At 45.1% G+C, this 24392-nt stretch overlaps 2 long non-coding RNA genes across 18 annotated transcripts in view; one reads left to right on the forward strand and one right to left on the reverse strand.

Annotated features, from left to right (window-relative positions):
- Nucleotides 1–24392, forward strand: part of LOC123614631 (uncharacterized) — a 432359-nt gene that overhangs the window by 336275 nt on the left and 71692 nt on the right. The window lies entirely within an intron of this gene.
- Nucleotides 1–24392, reverse strand: part of LOC105062943 (uncharacterized) — a 283500-nt gene that overhangs the window by 15703 nt on the left and 243405 nt on the right. For 7 of the 17 annotated variants that reach the window (XR_012499237.1, XR_012499244.1, XR_012499247.1 and 4 more), the window contains 5 exons: nucleotides 19324–19388; nucleotides 14840–15039; nucleotides 6403–10345; nucleotides 5794–6027; nucleotides 648–4791 (listed from right to left, as the gene is read on the reverse strand). This is a non-coding gene — a long non-coding RNA (uncharacterized LOC105062943). The remainder of the gene's footprint in view (nucleotides 1–647; nucleotides 4792–5793; nucleotides 6028–6402; nucleotides 10346–14839; nucleotides 15040–19323; nucleotides 19389–24392) is intronic. The other 10 variants (XR_012499234.1, XR_012499240.1, XR_012499245.1 and 7 more) reach the window with 9 other exon arrangements.

A 24392-nucleotide genomic window follows, 5' to 3' on the forward strand; every position in this document is an offset into this window, starting at 1 on the left:
TTGACATTCTAAGTCCTAAAAGGCTTCCACACACTACACTGCAGCGGGTCCCCAGACAGCCCAGAGACTCCTCCCTTCCCACACGAAGTCCTGGGAAAGCCACAATATTTCTCTTCTTGTGCTTCCTCCTTCAGTCTGCTCCAACTACCTCTCTCTCCCCAGCGACCCTCACATCAGAGGCTGTGTCTCCACACTTCAGGCCTTCACCCAGAGCCCTCTCTTTCCCTGAAACCCCCTCTTTCCCCTCCACTCATTCTACTCCTATTGGGGCTTTGAACCAAAGCCCACCTCTCTCCCTACCAGGATTAGTTTAGTTTGCACTGACTTTCTCCAGCTGCACCATCTGAATCGTGTCCTTAGTCGTCATTATTTATAGGGCTTCCTAGAAGGTCCAGGGGCAAGGGCCAGACTCACGTTAAACTATAAAGAGTAGGAAGAGCCCCTACAGGCCACTTAGGCCCACCGTTTCCCTGGGGACACAAGCAAGCAGAGGTCCAGAGGGGAGAAGCGATTTCCTCAAGGCCACAAGAGAATCAGTAACAGAGGAAAGAAACATCCGTATCTCCTGACTCTCCACCCACAATGTCTTCCATGACTGTCTCTTACCTAAGCAATTCACCTGGAGAGCCAAACCCAGGAACAATTACCTCTTCAGAGGAATCATAAGGTGTGGGTCAGAGCTCTCTCCTGATGTTCCAGCGGCTGTGGGTCTTGCTCAGGGTCTCTGCTTTGGCAGTTCGGGCTGAATCAGAAGGTTCCAGAATCAGCAGGAAGGAGCCAGGCCTGGGTGAGGCTGCCTCCAAGGCACTGCACCCTCCTAGGAGGCAAGAGAAGGAGCCCCATGAAGTTAACCTCGAGCTTTCCTGCCATCTTCCCTCTATGGCCTCCACCTCGCAGCAAGTTCTGGGATCCAAACATGCTCAGGGGTACGGAAGGCTGTCATCCCCAGGGCCTCACACTATAAACTTCATTTCCTCCCTTTATTGCAGTTAACTGCCCATGAACTCTATTAATATTTTGCAAATTGAGATCCCTAAAACACATGTTACAGTTAATTTTAACCTCATGCTAACTAGGATGTGGTCAGATTTTCACAACAAATTCCGAGGATATTTGCTATGCCTTGGGAAAATGCATTTAAAGGTGGCTCTGAGGTGTATTGTTTTTTTTTTTTTCTGAATCCACACATTTCCTTTCAACCCCTGTTGTTAAGGAGCAGGCAGAAGTAAACCGTTTTAGGAGAGGAGGAGCCCAAATACTACGGGACTCAGTTACGATGCCACTGTGGCAGAAGGAAGCATCCACCAGAGTAGGGGCGAGTCGGAGAGTCCCATGTTTCTGAATTTGCCGTAGTGAAAGCATCACGTCCCCTTAGTAAGCCAGTGGGTGCGCGCTTTTGCACGAGGGATCATTTTTCTTTAGGAACATGTTACCATTCCATAAGCACAGTTCTTCTCTTTAGGAAATGCTTTGGGTTCTATAAGTTTAGTAGGAAAAAATTGATTTTTTTTTCTTATCTCCAGTTTCTGTTTTATGGAATAGTATCACAAGTGGAACTTCTAAAACTGATCAGCCAGAAAAAAGAAACCCTTCCTTCCTTCCATCCCTTCCTTCCACTCTCCCTTCCTTCTTTCCTTCTTCTTCTCTCCTGCTTTCCACTCAACAAGTCTTTTCTGAGTACCTCCATGTGCCAGGAATCGCTCTAGCCTTTGCAGATACAGTGGTAAACATATCCTCGAAAAACACTAACCACATGACTCCACATTTAATCATTTAATTATACTTGAGTATGCAACCATTGAGGTAGATGTTCTTCCCCAAGAACATCAATCTATTCAAAGGATTCATCTTAACAGAAAGATCTGAGAAAATGTTCAGCTATAGAAAAAGAAAAATGCCCCTTCTATTAATCGGGGTCATCACTTTTCTGTTTTTAAGGGTTTTTGTTTCCCAAAACAATTCCCCATTTCCTTTCAACCATGCTCTTAAGCTGAGGTTAACCTAAATCTTGGTCACTCCAAAGGAGGAGACGGTGTGGTGTAGCATTTTCCCCCCACAACCAATTCTGAGACAGATGACAGGAGCAAGGCCATTGAGGAAAAGCATGTCCAACTTCCTCTGCCTCCTGCCCTTCCACAGCAGCCAAGGACACACCCAGACCTGGAGCAGAGACCCTCCTCTTCCACGTGAATATTGAACTCCTTCTCCAGCCTCCACTCCTCTCACTATCTCCCCCGACCCTCTGAGTCCAGCAGAGCAGGTAACATTCTTAATGTGTAAGTGCCAGCTTCTCTCAGTATCTTCACTACTTACTTAGTTATTCAGGGAGGAGTCATCTCCAGAGGGGAAGGGAGACAGTCCATCTTGAAGGACCAGTGACAGCTGAGCTAATTAATAATCAGGACAAAACATTTGACCAAGCACCAGTGAACATGCCACAGGTTTTATTTCTCAAATTGTATTTTGCTAAAATGAAAGCATGGGAGGTATTCTGGATTAAAGAATGGAATCAGGTAAAGATTCTCAAACTTTTTGGTTTCAGAACACCTTTGCACTCTTAGAACTATAGACCTCAAAAGTTTACGTGGATTTTGTCAATCGATATTTAACACATTAGAGCCTAAACTGAGGATGATTTTTGAAGGTTTATTAGTTCATTAAAATGAACTAATAATCATTAAAAATCATTACATTTTGATATCAATAATATATTTTTATGAAAATAACTATAACTTTCTACAAAGCAGTTATGAGAAAGAAATCAATTTACTTAATGTTTGTTTTAACAGAAGAGCCCTGACTCTCATATCTGCTTCTGCATTCAGTCTACTGTAATTTCACACATCACGTCGCCTCTGGAAAACTCTACTGTGCATTCTCAAAAGACCACGCATCACTGTCTATGCCCCAATTGCTTCATTGTTAAAATGGATATAATAATCGTAACTACTTACCCGATAGTTATAAAATCAAATGAGTTTGTCATGCAAACTGCTTGGAGCAGTATCTGGCACGTAGTAAGAATTGTTACTGTCGCCGGCACCATCGTTATTAGTGCTTCCTCTGCTGAACCCCTCCCTGAATGAGGAAGGACTCCTTCCATGTTCCGATGGAAGAAAACTCGACACTTACATGCGTTGCTCTTGAAGGGAAGCCGGATCCCTCTCTCTCTGTCCTCTGGGATCCCCATCGGAGACAGAGCACGCAGGGCCTTTCATTGTAAATGTTGGCCCAGGTTTGGACCAGTGGTCCTGCAGTGACTCAGACTCGAGGCTGTCAGACGGGTCCTTATGGGATTAAGCAATTTACAAGGAGCCCTGGAATCCTCCTCATGATCGTCAAGGTACTGGGTTGGATGGAAACTCAAGGGTCCTTCTGTTTTACTTGCCTCCAGCTGCAGGACTTTTCCGTGCTCCGTCTCTGATGTTTACCCTCAGCCGTGGTGTGGGCGCTGTCAGGGACTAGGAGGTTACCTAACTGAGGTGTTCTCTTGATTGATGGCATATCGGGGGTTCACACATCTTAGTCTTGCCTCCCTGGGGCCTCTCCAGCACCTTCTCTTCTTTAACTCTCCTTACCCAGGCCATGTCCTCAGTGACAGGGTTTACCACTATTCCTCTGATATTAAGCCATACTATTTCTATTTCTTCTGCGGGAATGAATAAGGGTGAGAGCCAGGGGCATTGGAGGTAGACTCAGACTTGAGTATGAGCTGTGCAACTTTCACCAACTTACTTAACTACTCTGAGCCTTGGTTTCTTCAGCTTAATAATAAAGGTACATGAGGATGTTATCTCACAGGTTTAACCAGAGATCGTGCGAGATAATTCACATAAAGGGCCTTGCAGGATGCCCGGCCTGGAGAGGATGGGGTTGACTTAAAGGCTGGTGCCTAGGAACAGAAATGGGGATGAGGGTGCACCTAGGAGAAAAAGAATGAGGTGAACAGGATTTGACAAGAGAGGAGCTAAGCAAGGCTGTCATCTCCGCTGGGGCCCACCTTCAGCCTGACCCCACGTGAGCTCTGGAGTGTGAATCCCACCTTAACAACGTCCCACCTTGACAACAGAGCGTGATGCTTTTGTAATTCTGTGTCAGGGGATCATTGGCTGAGGTATGAGGAGTCGGGGAGAGTGGTTGGGGTCGGGGGAGAGGGCAGGATGAGGTGCCTAACACCCTCAATGATGTGGCTTCCAATCCTTAGAACTTAATTCTGTAGCGAAGGGAGAAGCCGTGAGAAACGGGCGCACAGGCCCAGGAAAGAGGATCCTGGAGGCTCGAACGGCATCTATAACTTTAACGCTCCTTCCTGCTCAGGTACCCAGGCTTCTCACATTAAGGTCAGTTCCCCCAGGCACAGCTCCTCCAAGACTCTGCTTGATCACAGCTCCCGAGGAAACATCCTAGAGAGGTTTAGCGGGACTCCCTCCAGCTCTCACACCACCACTGGTCCCCAAAGTGACCGAGACTCATCATCTCCTGCGTCCCCCATGCTCCAGGATCGCTCTCCTCCCCTCTCTTGGCTAGCATCACCCATCTAGGTGGCTTGCCTCATGCATTAACCCACCTCTAGGGGTCTGAGTCCAGGGTCACCATGCCTTTAAGCTTATGCATCTCGTCAGGGCTGGGCACAGCAGAAGAGGCTAGTGGATGACCTGGGGCCACACGTACCCTGCTTCTTCTCTGTGAAACAGCAGCCCTTTCTCCTTACGACCAGAGTTCATTACAACTGTGGGTGCCGCAACTCCTTCTTCGCCTGATGGTCTAGTGGTACGGGGGGCCCCCAATGACCTGGGAGCAATCAGCTTTAAGTTATTAGGAGTCCAATGTTTCCTGGTAGAAACAGAATCCAGAATCTAAAGTTTCAGGGGCTAGAAGCGTATAGAAGCACTGCCCAAGCAGTTCACTGGCAGCGACGGTGAGTGGGCACCCCGAGAAACTCACTACAGGGCTCAATAATAAATCCTTGAGAGAGAGAGAGAGAGAGAGAGAGAGAGAGACAGAGCCAAGATCCCCTGGCACCCTCCAGGGCAGTCCAGTGATTCCCGGGGCACGCAGAGGCCCCGGGGAGGGGCGGCCCCAGGGCTGGCTGAGAAGGTGCATGAGGCCGCTCTCAGTTGAGAGAGCTCCTTCGTAGCCCAGGGCCGTGCAGGGATCTGGGCCCTGGGTCCCCTCAGCCCAAGTCAGCAGCCCCCAGAGTGTCTCAACCCTGCTGCGGGCCTCAAAGCTCAACCCGCTTGGCCCAGGCCCCACACGACTAGGACACCCAGGGCTTCAAAGGAGCGCCCCTCGCAGCAGCCTCCTCCTCCAACGCTTCTTGCCAAAGCACAGCGGAGGCAGGCTCGAAGCTAAATATTTGGATTGACTGGGAGGGAGAGTCCAGTCCCTCTGAGGGGTATTTTGCCCAGGCCGTGAGGAGAGAGCCAGCTCACGGCACAGGCGTGGAAAGCAGGGCATCGCCATGCGGTTGGTCAGCCGGCAGGAGAGCCTCCCCGCCTGCCTCCCTCATCTCATTTCAGCCCCTTAACCAGCCTGGGAACCTGCAGGGTGGGATGGCTCCCCTCTTGTGTGTGCAGAAATTGAGCATCTGGCCAAAAAGGGGAAATAGACTTCTTAAGTGTGTACACTAGAGACGGGCTGAAGACTGGACCCTCACTCAGGCCTTCTGAAGGCGGGGTCTGCCCCCCTCCTCAGCAATGGAGGCTGTCTGCCTCACAATTGATCATGCCTGGTATAAGCACACAATTCTATAGGGAGGTGGAAAGAGCATGGATTTGGGGGAAAAGAACTCACCCTTTGTGACCCCAGATCTGTCACAGTAGACCCTCTGGAGCCTCGGTGTCATCTGGAAGGTGCAGGCCATCATGGACTCCCTCCCCCAGGCCCAGCACTGGACTGTGCGGAGGACCAGCCGAGTCAGTGTGTGTCTTAGAAGCTCTTTCCACACTGCGCGGCCCCTGCACCAGGCCAAGGTGACAGCAGTGATTACGCTGAAGAGCTGATCATCACACCACAACCTGAAAGCAACTGAAGATGGCCCTTATCTTAGACATCCTCTTTTCTACCCACTTCATTTTCTAAATGTAAGAAACTAGTTTGCTTCAGATGACCTAGCAAAGTAGTAGCCAAGCCGGGCTTAGATCTCCCAGGCCCGAGCTGTTCCATTACCTCCTCTTTCTCTGAATGTTCCCAAACACTTCAAAAGCACAACATTTGTTCTCTGCGAAGTAGATGGGACAGGTGATATGCCCCAAGTTTACAGAGCAGGAAATGTGACACAGGGTTACGAGCATTACCTCAAATGGCTTGGTGAGTAAGTGATGGCCTGGGAGCTCACTCTTCATCTGCCCAAAGTCACTTCATTTTAAAATTTAAAGAAAAACAAAAATGAAAACTACTCACACCAGATATTGGCAGTCCAAGTGTCAGAAGGCGTTCCTTCGTACAGATTTCGCATCCATTGCAGATTCTCCTTTATTACATCCTTGTCTGGTAGGCAGCCCACCTCTGCCCTGGGAGCTCCCGTGCAACCCTCATCAGACAAAGAAACCCCTTGTTAAACATCCCTGACTTTAGCTAATATTTACCAAGAGCCTACAGTGTGCAGGGAACTAGTGGTATTTTGATTGTTAGAAAGTTCTCCTGTGGGTTAGAACACCATCTGACTCCTTGTGGCCAGTGGCCATCCTGCAGTCAGACTTTAATCCAACTGCCCAGTGTGATTTATTTGCTAAGGAATTTGGCAAAGTTAGCCATTCCCTTCTTGATACTCTGTCTTTCTTACCTCCTGGCAATCAGGGGTCTTCTCCTAACCCTCTGGCTGATTCTTTTCAGTTTCTTTCACTGGCTACTCTTTCTTTCCTACCCCTTAAACATTACTGGTCAGGACAGTGCTGATTCACAGCCTCAGAGACCTGATTCCCAAATAATACATTGACCCAGACCTCTTTCCACCAACCAGCACAAAGATGTTTCCCTTTGGCTGGCCCACAGGCACCTCAGGCTTGGCATATCTGCAGCTGAACTTCTTTAATCCCCTGGAAACCTCCTCTCTATCCTGTCTGCCTTATTATTGCACATCCAACCCCCAAATTTGGACATCATCTTTCCTTCCTTTCCTTTGTACCTTGTCTAATTCCTCAGTTCTGCACCCATCCAACCTCTTGAAGCTTCCCTTCTTCCCACCCCAAGTCCTACTGGTTTAGTCCTGACCCCATTTTCATTTCCCTAGAGTATGTAACAGACTTCCAGCTTGCACCCTGGCCTCCTTGTAATTACTTCACCACAATAATACAGGAGTGATCTTTCTAATATGTGATATGTTTGGTCACTCTTTCCCCACTAAAAACCAGTCAATGACTTGCATCTTCAAAGAATAATGTCCAAATATTATATCATGAACTAAGGAGCCTTGTGATCTGGCCCCTGCCTACTTTTCTTATTTCCTTTCTTCAGGTCCTCTGGGGTCCTCTTACACTTAAGTCTGGTCATTTCTCAACTATGCTGTGCCTTCTCTGGATCCTGGTTCTTATCAAAGTTCCATTTTCTGGGATGCTCTTCCTTTCAAAGGATACACTTGATTATCTTCTGCTTCCTGAAGAAGCATCTTTTTTGTGAAGCCATCCCCAACCTCTCCAGCTAGAGCAAGTCTCCCCCACTCATGCTGCTGTGGCCATGACACTATCCTCTATAACATAGCTGGGTACTGTGCATGGTGACATCTTGATGGCATATGCTGACTTTTATTCATCTCTCTGCTTTCTGTTGCTTAGCACAGGCCTGGAACCATATAGACACTCAAAAATTATTTGCCAAATGAATTAGTAAAATGAGTAAATGAATAATTGTATCTTATGCTTCTGCACTATGTCAGCCTCTCTAAACTTACCCCAAAATGTTTAACCCTGAGATTGTTTATAACTCCCCAGCCAGTGGAACCAGCTCTTTATCATTTAAATTTAACTAGAATGATATTTCCACTTACAACAAGCAGTTAAATGAAACCATGGGCGACATGGAGGAAATTAAAGACAACATTTTAAGAGAGTGTTGCATCTTCTCTTCATTGACCCCCAACTCCCCATGTCCAAAATGGGTTGCTGCTCCTGCTCTGTCCATCCCAACTGCAAACCTAAAAATTGGTGACAGCATACTTTCCTATCTCTTCCCTTCTGCCTCCTGATAGTTCCTCCTCTCTTTGTTGCCTGATTCATGATTAGCAGATACCGCTTCCTTGCTTGAGCTGTTTGTGTCCTTTATTGCTATTCAGGGCTTTAGATTTATTCCTAACTTGGAGGATGATCAGCTTGAGATTAGGAGAATGTGTCTTTCCAAAGCAATTTTCAGAAAGTACAGTAAAGGGGAGAAAAAGGCTGGAATGAGGTTTGATTTAGTTTGGGCTGATTTTCTGGTTGAATTCTTTCATGTTGCCTCTGCTACACCTGCTGACTTACCACAATGTAAGATACTCAGCAACACAAATGTTTTCTTCCTATCCCCTCCCGCAGCGTCGACCTGCCCAGTTAAGGCCATCTGCCCCAGGGACTATTTGTCAGACAAGAACCAGAGAACAGAGGGAATAATTCCTAACAGTAAAATTTAACAATCTTGATGTTATGAATATGATTTAGGAAGATTTAGAAAGCAAATGTGTTTATAACTACTGGGACTCTCCTGTCCTCTATACCTAACCTCAGACAATCCGGGAACCCACCAACTGGGAAGGGAAGGGAGAGTTAGGGCAAGTCACCAGTTCAGATGCTGATCTTTGGCTGGGTTCTGGCCACTCCTCACTGAGTTAGCTCTTACAGGAGGGCTGTTAGGGAGACTAGAACTCCCCACATAAGGTCTGAGCATCAGAGCTGTCTTCGGCTCCCCCCTCCCCCAGAGATGTGGGTGTGCCCTGCTGCCAGGAGGCCCACTGGGCCCAGGCCACTTCTTAGTGGGCCTCTGGTGGGCAAGTTTCGTACTGTGATTACTGTTTGTCCGAGGAATACTTTCATGCATTGGGAAAAATCTTGAGGATATTTAGTTTTTAGATAATCCATAAAAAATAAAGGAGAGCAATTTTTGAAAACTAGGTAGAGAGAGAGGGAGAGAGATGAAGAAACAGAAAAAAGAGATAAGGGGGCAAAAGAGGGAGGAGAGCGCTTCTCCTGAATTCAGTTTCTGCAGAAACACGTCCTGAGCAGGATCCCTGGGTGAGTGATTTAGTAAGGGAGTTTCTCCTGGAGGGGCTGGTAGGGGAGGAGGGCACCACTGTCACATTCACAAAAACGGTAAAGAGGAAATCCGGAGGGATCTGCATGCGGGGTTGCCAGATTTAACAGCTAAAATATAAGATGCCCAGCTAAATCTGATTTTCAGGTAAACAAGGAATCATTTTTTAATGTAAGTATGTCCCATGCAATATTCGTTTGAATTTAACTGGGTGTCCTGCATTTTATCTGACAACCCTGTGTGGGTGGGAGCCCTGACACTGTCCACTAGGAGACTGAAGGAGGAGGAGTGTGGAGGGGGAAAGGCCCAGCTGCTCTCATTCCCTGACCGCTGAGTCGAAATGCATTTTGGGACCCAAAACATTGCGATCAAACGGATGTTAGAAACATCCCATTTCAATGTTGTTCCCCCATCCCCAATCTTCAAATCCAACTTTGGCTGGAGGTGATTCTTGGACACATCTGATTTAAAACAAACACACACACACACACACACACACACACACACAAATGATGACAATCTATTCCCTCTGATTTCAAAAATTATGAAAGTCCATAGAAAATATACAGGGTATTTAGAAGAAAAGATAAAAGATAATCTGTTATTAGTAGAATGGTGCATTTATTTCTTCCCTTTTTCTCAGTATATGTATATATGAGGTTTTTAAAAACACTTTAAATGTGTTTTTCAAAATTAAGACAGTACTCTAAATGTTTTAAATCCTACTCTTAAAAATGAACATTATTATGAGAATTTCCTATCCTTAGTTATTATTTGAAAGCATCCATTTTAATGAATGCGTATTATGATGCATGGCTAACTTATCCTTTATTAATTCCCTTATTTTGGACATGAGTTATTCCTAATTTGTGGATAATAGAAATGACACTGTGAGTAGCTACACAAATATTCATCAGCATATCTTACCGTTGCCTTGAGATTATCCCTAATGCTTTTTACACCCAACTTTAAACTTGGGCTTCCGACTAGAGCTGGAGGAGTGGCGAGCTGTTCAATTATCCGATGCTACAGTTTTTCCTTTAGAATGGGATGGCTTCCACTAACCACAAAGAGAATATTCAGGTGCAACTGACAGGATCAATTGATATCTTCAAATCTCTGGAGCCTGTTAGGAGAATAAAAGGAAACAAAACAATGTTCTGGATGGCTCTGGAGATGGAAGAAAGACTTAAGGAGTGAGGGACACATTAACTCAACAACAGAAGTGTCCTGATAGTTCTGGGAGGCAACAGAAATAGCTCCCTCGAGGAACAGTGAGCGCTGGCTTGCTGGAGGCATTCCTGGGAGAAGTGGCCGGGTACAGTGGCTAAGAGCAGGGCCTCTGGAGCCAGAGGTTGGGGGGCTTAATCCCAGCTCTGCTATGTTCTGGCTGTGTGACCTGGGGCGAGTGGCAGAACCTCTCTGTGCTTTGACATCCTCAGCTGAAAAGTGGAATGGATCCTAATAGTTGTGAGAATGAGATTAAGAACTCGCGTACAGCACCAGAGCTACGCTGAACATCTACTACGTGTTCGATAAATGTTAGTACTTATTTCCAGTGCTGTGACTCTAGATGGGTTTGGTTATGCAATATAGTTGGCTGGTAACTCTTAGCACTTGTGAGTCTACACTTGGTCTCTGAAGGTCATTATGCCAGGACAGTGATACCAGTCTGATGGACACTACTAGCATTCTGCAGGGCGTACCTGGTTCTATGTGTTTTCAAATCTGTGTGTCATTGTTTACCTTTTTATGAGCAAAAACCAACTTCAGGACTCTGTCCCTTTGCAGCCGTGATGGAGCCCAACTGTGGCTTTGCAGCTTATCCACTTTGGAATCAAAGAGCTGCCTTGTAAAAGTAGTGTTGCAATCTTTAAATGCCCATAAAGAGGGATTTGAACATTTATCTCACATCATGTGAGTTGGTCAAAGTAAACAGAAAGTCTCTCAGTTGAAGAGTGGAAGTGATGACTGAGTGAAATGATATAAAACAGGAGAGTGAGGTTGAGAATGTGTGTTTGCTGTAAATAGAGGAAGGAGCCAAGTGTGGTTGGTACAAGATAAGTCAGATTTGTGTACAGTAGGCAAGGCCACTTCCTAAGGATAGGGGCAAGTGGATGATGCCAGCAGAGAGTGAGTTCCCCTCTTTCCTATTTCTCATTTCTTGTCTGCAACCTCCCTCCCAGAAATATCTGGGAGGATATCCTAAAACAAGAAGGTATCTTCTACTGGAAAAACCAAAGCTTCATGGTTTCTAAGACTGAAATGCATGAAATACTGGGGACCACAGCAACTATGATCACCTGCTAACTCACGAAGGCTGAATTAGGGAAAGCAAAACACTACACCATTCGTCCCTTTCAACTGCCCTAGCGTAGAAAGTGAATGTTAGGGAAACCACTTTAAAGACAGCTAAGTGTTAGAAAAAAATGAAGTTGTTCAAATTAAAAGCTCAGAGAATGCATTAAACGGCAAATTACACTGTGGGGAGGTGGAGACCGAGGGGGACAGGAGTGGTAAAGACAGGGAGAAGACCCTGATGGAATGGGGGCCCCCCGAGAACTCCCTCTGCATCTCCTCTGTGCACCATGTACCCCGATTCAGCTCAGAACCAAGAAAAAAGGATCAAATTTGCTTCCAATGACTCACAACCCACCAGAGCTTCTGGAATTCAGACCTCTTTTGTCCCAAATCCTAGAACTACCCAGCCCTATAACAAGGCAGGTTCACATGAAAACTTGTGGCCTCTCACTTTGTTAGTGTTTAAAATAGCGAAATCTCTGAAGATTTACAGCTGATTTTTTCCTCTTTTCAGAACGTCCCCTGTGGATAGATTCGGTATGACTGCTAGAGAGGAGGTACCATCCCTGGCCACTTAGACCATTGGCTTTCATGACCGAGCACCCACTCGTAACAAAGACTCTAAAAGTTTGGTTTATCCTGTATTTTGGTTACAAACGTTTTTTATTGGAAAGGGCTTGTAAAATTTTTTTTTTTAAATGTCAGCTCTGGAACAACATGTGACTTATGAGCTTAAAATCAAAGCTACTTTTAGAGAATGGCTCCTGGGGGAGACCTAAGGGTTAGACTGTGGAAGCTGATGGCTTCAATTAAGGACAGTCCCCAGTTCCAGGAAGCCCAGCAGGCATGGGTATCCTGGAAGGACTGAGAGGTGGACAACGGGAGACCACGCCGAGCCAGTTATGCTGGAGTGGACCAGGTCAACGGAGGGGTCGAAGACTTACTTGCTGGGTGGCTACAAATATAGCGAAGATGCAGGTGGTTTTGTTGGTGAGATGGGAGGCCCATGGCATTCCTTTATAGTCACTCCTGGCTTTTGAGCACAACAAGGTGCCCTGCATTTTGTACCGTGACTATGGCGATAGAAAGCTCTATGCATGTGATAAAACTGCAGAGAACTCACACACACACGCACGCACTCATGAACAGATAAAACTGAGATATCTTGTACCAATATCTGTAAAACCTAGTTGTGATATGGTACTATGGTTTTGCAAGACATTGCCATTTGGGGAAACTGAGTAAAGAGTGCATGAGGTCTCTGCAGTATTTCTTACAACTGAATGTAAATCTACAATGATTTCAAAATAAATTTCGTTTTTAAAAAAATCAGTCGCAATTGAAAAATGTCGGAAAGCTATCTTTCTAACACGCGTTCTTATGCTGTAAAGAGTGGAGAGTTAAAGGCGTATTCCCTCAAGGCCAGGGCTCCAAATGTTATATAGTTTCCAGATACACTCCTGGGATGCTGAGAAGGTGGAATGGGGCGAACGTGATCACAGAGGCATCTGGTTTTGCCCTCCGACCCCGCCCCGCCCCTGGTTTGAGCAGGCATGCCAGTTTTCAGTCACGAGCTTTGTGGTATCACGCAGGAGCGCAGGGCATCACTCTCTGCTGGTGCAGACGCAGCAGACACGGTGTGGCTTTGAATGCAGCAGTTCTGAAGGCAGTTTCTGGATTCTTGGATTATGACTAAGGCCGGGTGTTCCTTGGGCCATATTCCAGTGTATTTTGCCAATTCCCCATTTTCCCAGGGGTGAGAGCGGTGGCCACTACCCTGCTGGGCCAGTTCCATGATGACTCTGGGGGTCACCTATGGAGACCTAGCTAAAGCTTTTCAAGGGTTCTCTCAGCATGTACTTCTCTTCTGTGTATCCCGTATGCATAGAAGGGCTAGCGTGGGGATTTCATTTGTTTGTCTTTTTTTTATCTTCAACCGCACTCGGATGCTGAAGCCCGGCGACTTTATAGGTCCATCACTCTGCCACTGGATTCCTTCCCAAATGAGACAGCCTCCGTCTAATAGTCTAAAAATGTCTATGGAGAGTTAGCAAAAGTCATAGAACGATCAAGGGGGCTTCCTAACAGCTGGAATTCTCTGGGGGTGTTATCTGAAAGTGAGAAGAAACAGCAGGAGGAAACTGGGGTCTCAGTTACGGGAAATCATTAACACTTTCACCTGTACAGAGATGGGGGTACCGTTGATGGCAGCACAGATAAGACGCCCCAGAGACACTTTAGGGAATGCTGGACGCTGTTTCAACAAAGTGGTAGCTTTGTAGGATGAATAATTCTTGAGATCTAACGTGTACAGCATGATGACAATAGTTAGTAACAGGGTATTGTACACCGGGAATTTGCTAAGATAGTAGATTTTAGGTGCACTCACCAGAAAAGAAAAAAAAGAAAGAAAGATAAATATGAGAGGAGAGGGACATGCTAGTTAGCTTGACTGTAGTCATTATTTTACTATGTGTAATGTGTCAAAACATCATGTTTCACTTCTTAAGTAGATATAATTGCTATTAAAAATATAAATTTTAAAAACTTTCTAATACATTCAAACTCTCTGGGGTTTTAGTAGGTTTGTTTGTTCTTAGTGAAATTCTTGGTGCGATGGTGTCGAGCATCCCACAGGAAATTAAAAGCAGCTGAGAGGTTGTTTGAAACTCCTATCTGTCCCTCTTGTGATATTCCTTCTCTCCATCCTTTAAAATGTTAAGAATCTCTTCTCTGCAGTAAACAGAACAAAATGGAGGTGTGCTTGCAGGCCAGGTCAGTGGAGCAGCTGGGACTGGCAAGGTCGGATGCTATTGCTGGGATGTGGTGGGGCTCTGTGGCTTTCATGTTTAGAAAGGGGAGGCTGAGAGTGGCTGGACCCTGGAGGAGAGCCGCCTCTTCTGTAGCCTTAGCCTCCCCGTGTGTTTCCTCCTTTCTCCTTTTTCTCCACCCACCTTTCATCATCCTCAGAAGCCCATGTGTGTGAAAAAGCAACAGAGGAATGTGGGTGGGTTGACTTGTATAATTAAATCCATGTTGCATCGTGTTCTTTAGAATTAATAAGAAATTCATCCCATTGAAACTCACCATGACATCTTCCCTCTGACTCAGATTTCTTTTGCATTTCTCTCCTTTGCTTGGCTAAAAGCATTAGACATGGGGCTATGGTTCAAATTAGTATCCTACATTTCTCTCCTCTTTTTTTTTTTTTTAATTGAACTTTTCTGCTCAGTAAAGAGTTTAGTTTGTTTATATTTCATTTTTCTTCTGTTCTATTTCTCCGCCATTGTCTTTTTCTTTCTCCACTTGGAAAACTTACTCAGTGAAGGAGAAAACAAGCGAGCTCTTCATCTTGCTTTTGATGGCAAGGTTGGCCAAATTGTGCGGCTGGCCAGAGCTCGACAATCCAGGCGTCATCCTCCGAGGCTCTTCATTCCCTGGACCTCCATATCCTGACACCATGGAAACCAGGCTCCCACAGATGTCCACTGAGGCCGAGGGAGCTGTGTCTGTGAGACTCTGAGACAGGGAGACACAGGGAATAAACGGCACTTCTAAATTCCTGGGTCATGTTGCAAAACACCTTTTTATTGGGGGTAATAATCTGACTTCATTCCCTTATAAAAGTAGATTTATGTGATGGATACGTGATATATATTTTTCTGCCACTGTTCTTGTGGGATAGTGGGTGTATCAGTTAGGATTAGATTCAACTGTGAGTAACATAAACCCGAAATAACAGTGGCTTAAACCTGATAAAAGTTTTTCCTTGCTCATGTAGAAGACCGGCTGTAGTAGTTCAGGGCTGGTCTGGTGGCTCCATTCCACAAAGTCTCCCTCACAATCCAGGACCCTGTACAGCTCCGGGGGTGTGGCCCCCAGCCTCACGGTCCACATAGGTAGTTACATCATCGTCTTAAGAACATTCAGATGAACATTCAAAGGAGCTCATCTCCTTCCTCTGTAGGTGTCTGATCACAACAGGGTGCCTCAGCCCAGCCTCAGGCGTGAGATTTGGGGCTGAGGGTTGAGACCAACACAGGCTTGGGTCTGACTGTGCTTGCCCATCGGCTGTGCACATTTGAATAAACCCCTCACCCTCTATGGGGTTATGTAGAATGTATGTATGTTTTCTCGTACATATAATGGAAATCATACTGTATCTCTTACCACAGGATGAGGATACAGGAGGATAACACATGTAAAAGAACTGGCCTGCTGATTAGCATGATAACAAATGCCGTTTTACAGGGCTTTTAAATTTCTTGTGGAGTGGTTTTTCTGTTTCAAAGAAAACCAATCCCATGTTTAGAGACCTAGGGAGAGCGCCTCTGAAAGTGGGCTGCACGTTCTTTACAAGCCCTTCTCCCAACCAGAAAAGAGAGTTAACAGGAATCGGGCAACCCCACCGGTCGTTCTCCTTCCAGTGAAGCAGGTTTCTCTTTCCTTCTAGTTTTCCTCTCTGGGGGGTACAGTGGATCGATGGTAAATATCCACTCCCCATTTCCGTGTGTTGCAATGTTTTTTCAACTGCAAGTTGAGAGACCCATTCATGGTTGTGAAAGCAGTTTAGTGGGTCATGGCCAGCACTTTTTATTGAAAATAAAATGAAACAGAATAGGTTAGAAAAAAATCAGAGTGCATCACAAATAATCAATATATCTTTTTCCTGAAATGGATTTCATATATGTATGTGTGTTCACGTATGTGTATTCTACTTTATAAAGTAAAATGTATTTCCTAAAATGGGCTGTGAATCTTGAAAAAGAAGAATAAAGTGGGAGGAATCACTCTATCTGACATTAAAGCTTACTATATACATACAGTAACTAACACAGCATGATATTTGCAGAGAGATAGGTCCATAGATCAACAGAACAAAACAGAGAATCCAGAAATAGACCTCCATAAATATGTCCAGCTGATTTTTGGTAAAAGTGGAAAAGCAATCCAAATGAAGGAAAATTCAGCTGGCCTTTTCAATTCAGTTGGTCTTTTCAATTCGAATGATCTTTTTTTTTAAAAAAATGACCCAAGAAGCTTGTCATCACATCTAGATTCTAAGTGGCAGCAAGAAGACAAGAGACTCCATCACGTGTGCCAGCTGTCTTTTAAGAAAAATAACTAAGAGGTTCCCTTGGGTCTTTATCTATGTTCCACTGGCTGGAGCTTAGTCACATGGCCATACCAACATAAGGAAATGGGCGATGTCATCTTCATTCTGAGCATCACACACCCCATTAAGATTTTTGTTATAAGTAGAGAAAAACAGATATTGATTGACAATTTATTATCTCTCTACGCTACACAAAGATGATGCAAGTGTGGAATTTCACCTTTCCTGGACATCAAAATGAAGTTTCTGCAGCGCATATTTGACCCCTGATTAAAACCTCAGATAGCTCCTTAATGAACACAGAGTCAAGTCCAGACTTCTTTGTAAGGTTATTTAGGTTCTTGAACATTGGACCCAAGCCCCGATTTCCATCCATCCCCTGCCCACCGCATCCTCCCAAATGCTGGGACTCCCCAACTTCAGTGTTCCTGCTCAGCCTCTTCCCTCACCTGGATTCTACGCCTCTAGCTAACGAACAACGCCTTATCCTTGTCGGCCCAGTGAAATTGTCGTTTGCTTCCTCTGATGCCCGTCCTGACTCCTGGAAGCCCGAGGAAGTACCTGTTCCCCTCTCGAGCCTTTCCTTCCTCTACACGCTTGTCAATTACAGCACTAACCACAACTTGCCTGCTTTTTGTTGTTGTTTTCATTCTGTTTTGGTTTTGCTGGGGACCGGATGTTCCTCCAGCACAGGGCTTACTTTCCTGATATTCTGTTTCCACAGATCTTGGAATCTCTCCGTCTCCTTAAAATTATTTGTTGAATGATTGAGAGATTTCTCAGGGTCAAAAAGTAGAAAGAATGAAAAAGTGTCTATTTACAACAGGTGTGCTTTGAATGGACAGAGCTGGTATTTCACAGCTTTAGTTGTGAAGAAATAATCTGTGCATAGAACTGCTTAAAAAGGCTAAGGTGAAATGGATGATTCTTCGACACCTTGAGATTCCTATTTTACAGAAGTGAGCAAGTCAGGTTCAAAGTAGATTACGGGAGAGACCTCCGGGACCTCATGTTCCCTTAGTGGGAGCACCTGTCTGCCTGAGGGAGGGAGATGGCTTCAGAGTTTAGCATGCAAAGACAGAGTAGCAAAGACAACTTCAAAAAAAATCATTCCTCTAGCTACATATTTGGAAGAAAACCCTCTTCTCTCTAAGGGAAAACGTAAGTTTTATTCTTGGAAGCCATGCCTTTTTTTTTTTTTTTTTTTTGCATACAGAGTATTTTATATTCTATTATTATTACTTGTAAATTTGTGCTTGACAACCTTGACATCAATAAAATTTATTTTATTTGGGGGGGGCATTTAAGTAGTAAAACTTTATACCCATTGAATAACATCTCTCGATTTCTCCCTTCCCCCAGCCCCTAGCAACTACCATTCTGCTCTCTTCCTCTATAAGTGTGACTATTTTAGATTCATCAGATAAGTGGAATCATGCAGTATTTGTCCTACTGTGACTAGCATATTTCACTTAACATAATGCCATCCAGGCTCATCCACATAGTCACATATAGCAAGATTTCCTTTTTTGTTGTTGTTGTTCAGGCTGAATATGTCCATTGTATGTATATACCACATTTTCTTTATCTATTCATCTAGTGATGGACATTTAGGTTGTTGCCACATCTTGGCATCTTGTGACTAACGCATGCCCCTTTTCTTGAATGAAATACCACGTGACGTTCTTCATCAGTGACAATCTTCAAGTGAAACCCTGCTGTTAATTGGCCTTCATGCGCCTCAGTTCCTTAAACCTGTAACATTCAGACCCCCTCCTATGGCAGGGACGTTTTTGGTTAATTGACCTGCATGTACTCCTTGACATTTCTCATCTTCTAACTGGATCAGGACCATGTGACTTATTTCAGCCAATCGGCTGTGAACAGAAGTGTAGTAAGTCACTTCCTGTGATGATAGGTAAGATCCAGTGTCTCCTATCTTTGTCTTCCCATGAAGGACATCTATCCCAGATGACATAGCTGCAAGATGGAGGAAGATTTTACATGAGTGTGAAATAAAACTTCCACGTGTTAAGCCACTAAGACTGGGGAGTTTGTTGTAGCAGGTAGGATTAATAACCATGACTAATATGCTGACAGTGTATGGCTCTTAGGAGGATTAAACAGTTCATTTAAATAAAAGCTTGAGCACAGTGTTTGAGAGAAATCTACATGGCTATATGGTGAAGTAAGGACGCCATTATGTAATAAAATGGTTACGTTGAAAGAAAAATGTCTAGAAGACAGGAAGCCTTGGTTCTAGAGTCATGGAACTTTAGGCCTGGACCTAGAAGTTATTTAATCTAATATTTTCCAAACTTGTTTGACTATAAACATCAGGTTCTTAGGAGAAATACAGATATCTAGGTCTTGCCCCCAGTTACAGTGAATCATAATCTCTATGGGAGGTTTCGATCACAATTGTTTTGTTGGTTTTATATGGAAGGAAAGTGAGTCACAAGAGCTTGATGAATTTCCTAAGGCCACGGAGCTGATTATTTAGCACACTCAGATTAGGACCCAGCTGCCACGAAGCCTAATGCTTTACTTCTGGGCTCACATGCTAATGTTCTAATGGAGTGAGGCCAAGACTGACCCTTTGTCCCCCTTTTTCTGATAAATCATGTCAAGACCTGCAAATGATTTTACCCCTTAACAATGAAAAGAAAATGTAATTTTAAAATTACCTTGGATGTACAGTAAAAGCAGCATTCCCATAATCAATCATCCAAAATCACGGGGTTATTTGGAGCTATTTGAAGGAAAGTAAATTGAAAACATGTTGTTAAACAATGCACCAAAGAGTTATCAAATCATAAACATCTAGATTACTTTAACATGTTGATTATTCCACATTTAGGGTCTCCTTACAAAGTAACTCTGGCCATGAAGAGACCTGGAAAATTCAATGAATCCCTTCCTAAGTTGTTAACTGTATTGGGTTCAACCACTTGGCCATGTGGGAACATATGTTAAAGTGAAAAAATATACACACACACACACAGACAGACATACTTTTTGGAGCTATTATTCACACTTTCACTAAGCAGAAGACACAGAGGCCTGTTATTAGGACATGTCTCTGAGGGTAAAGAAATAGCTTGGGGAATGCAGTGGTATAACATTGAACACATTAAAACCTATCTGGAACTTAGGAAATCAAATATACAGACATTCCATAATGACCCTTGGGTTTTAGCATAATTCCTGAACCTGAAAATTCATAACTAAATAATGGCAGCACATTTATGACATAAAATGCCTTAAACCATTTGTTTATTATTATATGTGGATTTCAAGTTTTATGTTTAAGAAAATTGAAAGCCTAGCCTTTTTCTCCCCCTTGGAGGGGTGATATACCAATTACCGTTGAGAGTCTTTGTTTTTCTCACTGGAAGAGAGCTAAACCAAGGCTGAAATTTATGTCAAGGCATCTATTTGGTTATCAAATCTACGATCATACACTCGTGTTAAACTAAACCAAATTAAATTAATCTTTGTTGAAAAATAAATGATGTAATTCCTGGAGGATCCTGTTTTACTCCCAGGATGGTGTCCTGGTTTTTCTAAGTAGCTTCTAAGAAAGCAAAGTCTGAAATTGCTCTTGAAACTGAAAAGAGGAAATTGCCTTGAGTGTGGCAGGTGTCTAGAAGGAGTCCCTACCCATGAGTGATCTGTGATCTAAGGGGTCATCATTCTAGGACTAAATTATATATGCATTCTTCCTGAGGCCGGATGCAAAGGCTGAACTCTAAAATTAATCTAGATGTTATTTCTTCTTTGAGTTCTAAAATGAGCCCAGGGAAGATTAGAAGTCATTCATCTGACTGCGAATCACAGTGCATCCTCTGACTTTTCTTGGAATGGATTCCTTATGTGGACGCAATGCGAGTTGAATTGCATCTGGTTATTGTTTCTAGAGAACTCTGCTGAAATTCAAACTGAGCCTGTGTATTGTGAGCTGATTTACAGCGCCTGCCCATATGAGAACCAGAATGGGACTGGGAGCTGTGACAACCAGGAGGTTACACTGAGGGCTGGGTCCATATTAAAAGGGCATGGCTCGGGGGCTGGGAGGAGCAAATGCGATGTTCTCCTGGACAAAGAAGCCTTCTCTTAGGGCTCTGATAACAGCCAGGAGGGAGAAGGAATGACAGCAGCACGGTGGAAAGAAGGCAGAATTTGAAATCAGACATAGCTGAATCTTAATCATGGCTCCACCATGGAGGAGATAGGTGATTTTTAAGTAAGTTTTGTGACCACTCTGAGCCTCAGCTTTCCTGCCGGCAAAACAGTAATAATAGTGGTCTTAAAATAAGCCTGCCTATGGAGTTGTGAGAATTAATGGGAGGCTTCATGCCTAGTATTTAGCATCTGGGAGGTCAAGGAAAAATAGAAAAGTGGTAAATCTTCAGTAATCTCTTCGGCCACCAACACACACTGAACGTTTATTATGTGTCCACCATTTTACCACCATTGATGCCAAGCACACACCTGGCGTTAGTGGACACTCAATAAATCCGTCATGAAATGACAAAATGATGACTGGAGCTCTTTCAATGTTGACTATCTTTGGCCACGAAAAGAGACGGGCAAGACCAGAGGGGAGCGCCCATGCGCTGGTGCTGGGGGCCCCCAGTGCCTGCACAGCTGTGGGTTTCTGGGGGGACGGCCCTCTCATTTCCTTGGTTCCCTGCCCTTCCGTGAATGGCCTTACCCCTGCTGCTGGGGTGGGGGTGGGGGGTAGACCTCATTGAGTGTTTTGTGGTCTTGCTGCTTCTGAGTCCAGGGGGGAAAAACTGAAACACAAACTAAAAATGTCAAGTTCGATTCTGCTCCAGGAGTTCCCGAGGGCTGGGCAGAGGGTTTGTAGTTTCACCGCAAGCATTTACCAGGGCGCACACTTTGGCAGGACTGAGTCTCCAGATAGCCTAACCTCTGCAGACCCAGAGTGCAGCTGAGTTTCAGGGGTCATGGAAGGGGGAGGTTCTGGGGGGTCCTGGAAAAGACTAATTCAACTTTGGTTCATCATCCTCCAACCCCCCAGTGTAGCCCGGGCTCACTTGGTTTCTGGTTTCAAAATGAAATTTTCACACGGCCCAAATCTCAACCCACCCCTAATTTAAAGAAACAGGCCCTTGGCATGTGATCCAGATAGATCAGCAGTTGCTCACATACAGCTGTGCACATCTGGCACACAGGTATGTGATTTTGCACGAAGATAAATTGTGTGGGGACCAAATGCACAGTTGTTAAACTAAAAATGAATCGCTCCTTGGAAGCAATCTTCCTGCACAGCAGGGCCTCTGCGTGAGCTTGATCTTTTTCATTAGGCCCTTCTCAGAAAGCACAGCTTTCTCCAGAAGGTCTGTGGGTGAAGGGAGGGGCATGCCCACACCTGCAGTTGGCTGTCTGCTGCTCCCTTCAAATCTGAACTTGGACACAGCCTCTGACAGCCATGGTCAGGCAGTCCTCCCCAGGGAGTCACTCCCAGCCCAGGATCAAGGAAGAGGCCAAGTCCTTCCGTGGTACTGCTTCACTTTCCATAAAGTGTATTTTGCCTGGGGGCTGGTTCTTCAGTGGGGAGTCCTTTTGTGGACAGTTGCTGACGGATTCCGGCCCTCGGTGGACCAAGAAGTCCACCTCCTTTGGGAGCCTTATGGAGTTAATGGCATCCACCCACTGGGAGCATCTTGTAACTCTGGGGGGAACATCACGCTCACATGATCTCCAGATCAGAGAGCTCCACTTCAAGATGCTTCATTGGCCTGGAGGAAAGGAAAAATCGGCTCCTGAGCTAGGCAGCCTCCCGGATTCCGCAGCGCACTGCTCTTCTGACTCAGTGGGCTCTATGACGAGGCCTTGGTGTCGAATGCTCCGTTCCAGGCTCAATTTCACAATTCCAGCAATAGGAAGTTACTAGTTATTGGCACAAATGAGTCAACAATTTTGAAGGAGAGCCTTTCTGTCTTTTTTCCATGTGATGCTAACACAAGCAATGGTCTACCAAATTGATCTATATTCTTGTTTCTCAATATCTTCCTCTCTCTCAGTCCCCCTTCCACCCTGATGTTTGTCTATTTCTCTCTCACAGAGGGAAATGCAATCAGCATCTTATTCTACGTGAGTCAGAGTAGTAGATTAGCATAATATCCATTTCTGCAATGTTGCATATGCTGTTTTTGTCTAAAATTTTATATCCTTTCCCCAGCTTGCTGAACCCTGGATTATTCTTCATAGGTCTCACCTGTTTTATGACTCCTGCTCGTACAGGAGATGACTGCTCTCCGTGCTACCATTATACTTCATGCATACCTGTCTATTAACACACGTCAGTTTTGTGATCATCCATTTATACATCTGCGTTCCCACCACACTGTGGGCCTCTCCACAGCAAGGGCTGTCTAGTTTTTTCTATTTCCAACACTGAGCCCTGTTCTGATAAATAAATACTTGCCAAATGAGTGTCAGAACGGTTCCTTCTTTCCTTGACATCATTTTGTTTGGACCCAGGTATTCCCAGTTTGCGAACTCCACGGTAGCCCAGTATGAGAATGCAAAGTGCCTTCCGTAAAGGTGACCTGGATGTGACCGAAACCAAGCAGAAAACAGCCACATTCAGAGGTAGCCTGCCATGGCCAGAATTATCTTTTGGTCCTGACCAGGGACAAAATAAGAAGGAACAGATGAGCGAGTGAGAGCAGGACAGATTTTCTTTGTTCTTATAGTAAGAAAATGTGAGTACTTTTAGACCTTCCCGCTGGGACCCAGGTGCGTGCAGATATGCACTTCACTGTGGTTGCCGCTGAGGGTATTCAGGATCAGCTGCTGTGAGAGCTTCCCGAAGGGCTTCCAATCCAAGACCCATCACCAGCAGCGCCTCCCAACACACTGTCCCTATTAGCACGCTCCATTTTGCCCAATTGTCCAGGCTTGCCTTGGACTGGTGGTTTATAACTCTGTGAAACCTCAGAGTGAGCAAAAGCCTTCGGGGGAATGTCTGTCTTTTGCAGAACACAACCTAAATTCTACACTTACGTGGGGACAGAAAATTGGGAAGAACTGACAGCATGTATGTCTGCTGATTTACTACATGTGTGTGTATGCCCGTTTACCAGCTGTTTTTCCATTCAACTTTTAGCATACAACCCAAAAGTACTCACCAAAATGAATAACTGATGAGTTTGTCAATCCCTCTCTTCCTGGTAGAAGAGTTTTATCTCAGGGTCCAACATGATAATAAAATCCCATGTCTCAGGAAAGAGGGTTTCTAAGGAGAGTTTCCCATGATTTCTTACCCAGACACGGAAAGCCCTGGCACTGCCCAAGGTTGCTCCTTTATCCCTGTCCTTCACCTTCCGTCTCCTGGTCCCTCCTGCCGAGCCTCTGCCCCAGGATCCCCTGAAGCAGCATCACCTCTCTCCCCACACGGTCCGCCTGGGGGCCGGGGACCAAGCCGCCGTAGGGACTGTCCTGTTCCTTACAATGTGTGGGGAGAGACACAGCCACCTGGAGTGGCGGAAGGAGCTCTTACTGCTTCTACTGAAAAATACATGCTGGAAAAGTAACCCTCTGAGGAGGGGACCAGATTCGACCAGACAGTCATCTAGCAACTTTCTGCTCTTGGTATCACGCACAGCACCCCATCAGTAACAGCCCGCGTTTCCAACTGAGGGAGGAAGAAGCCCACGCGCAGCCGAACGACGACCTCCTGTCCACTGTGCCCTGGCCTCGTCAGAGCTCTAGCACAATGAAC

This window comes from Camelus bactrianus, chromosome 15 (genome assembly GCF_048773025.1).
Source record: "Camelus bactrianus isolate YW-2024 breed Bactrian camel chromosome 15, ASM4877302v1, whole genome shotgun sequence".
In the NCBI taxonomy this organism is placed as follows: domain Eukaryota; kingdom Metazoa; phylum Chordata; class Mammalia; order Artiodactyla; family Camelidae; genus Camelus; species Camelus bactrianus.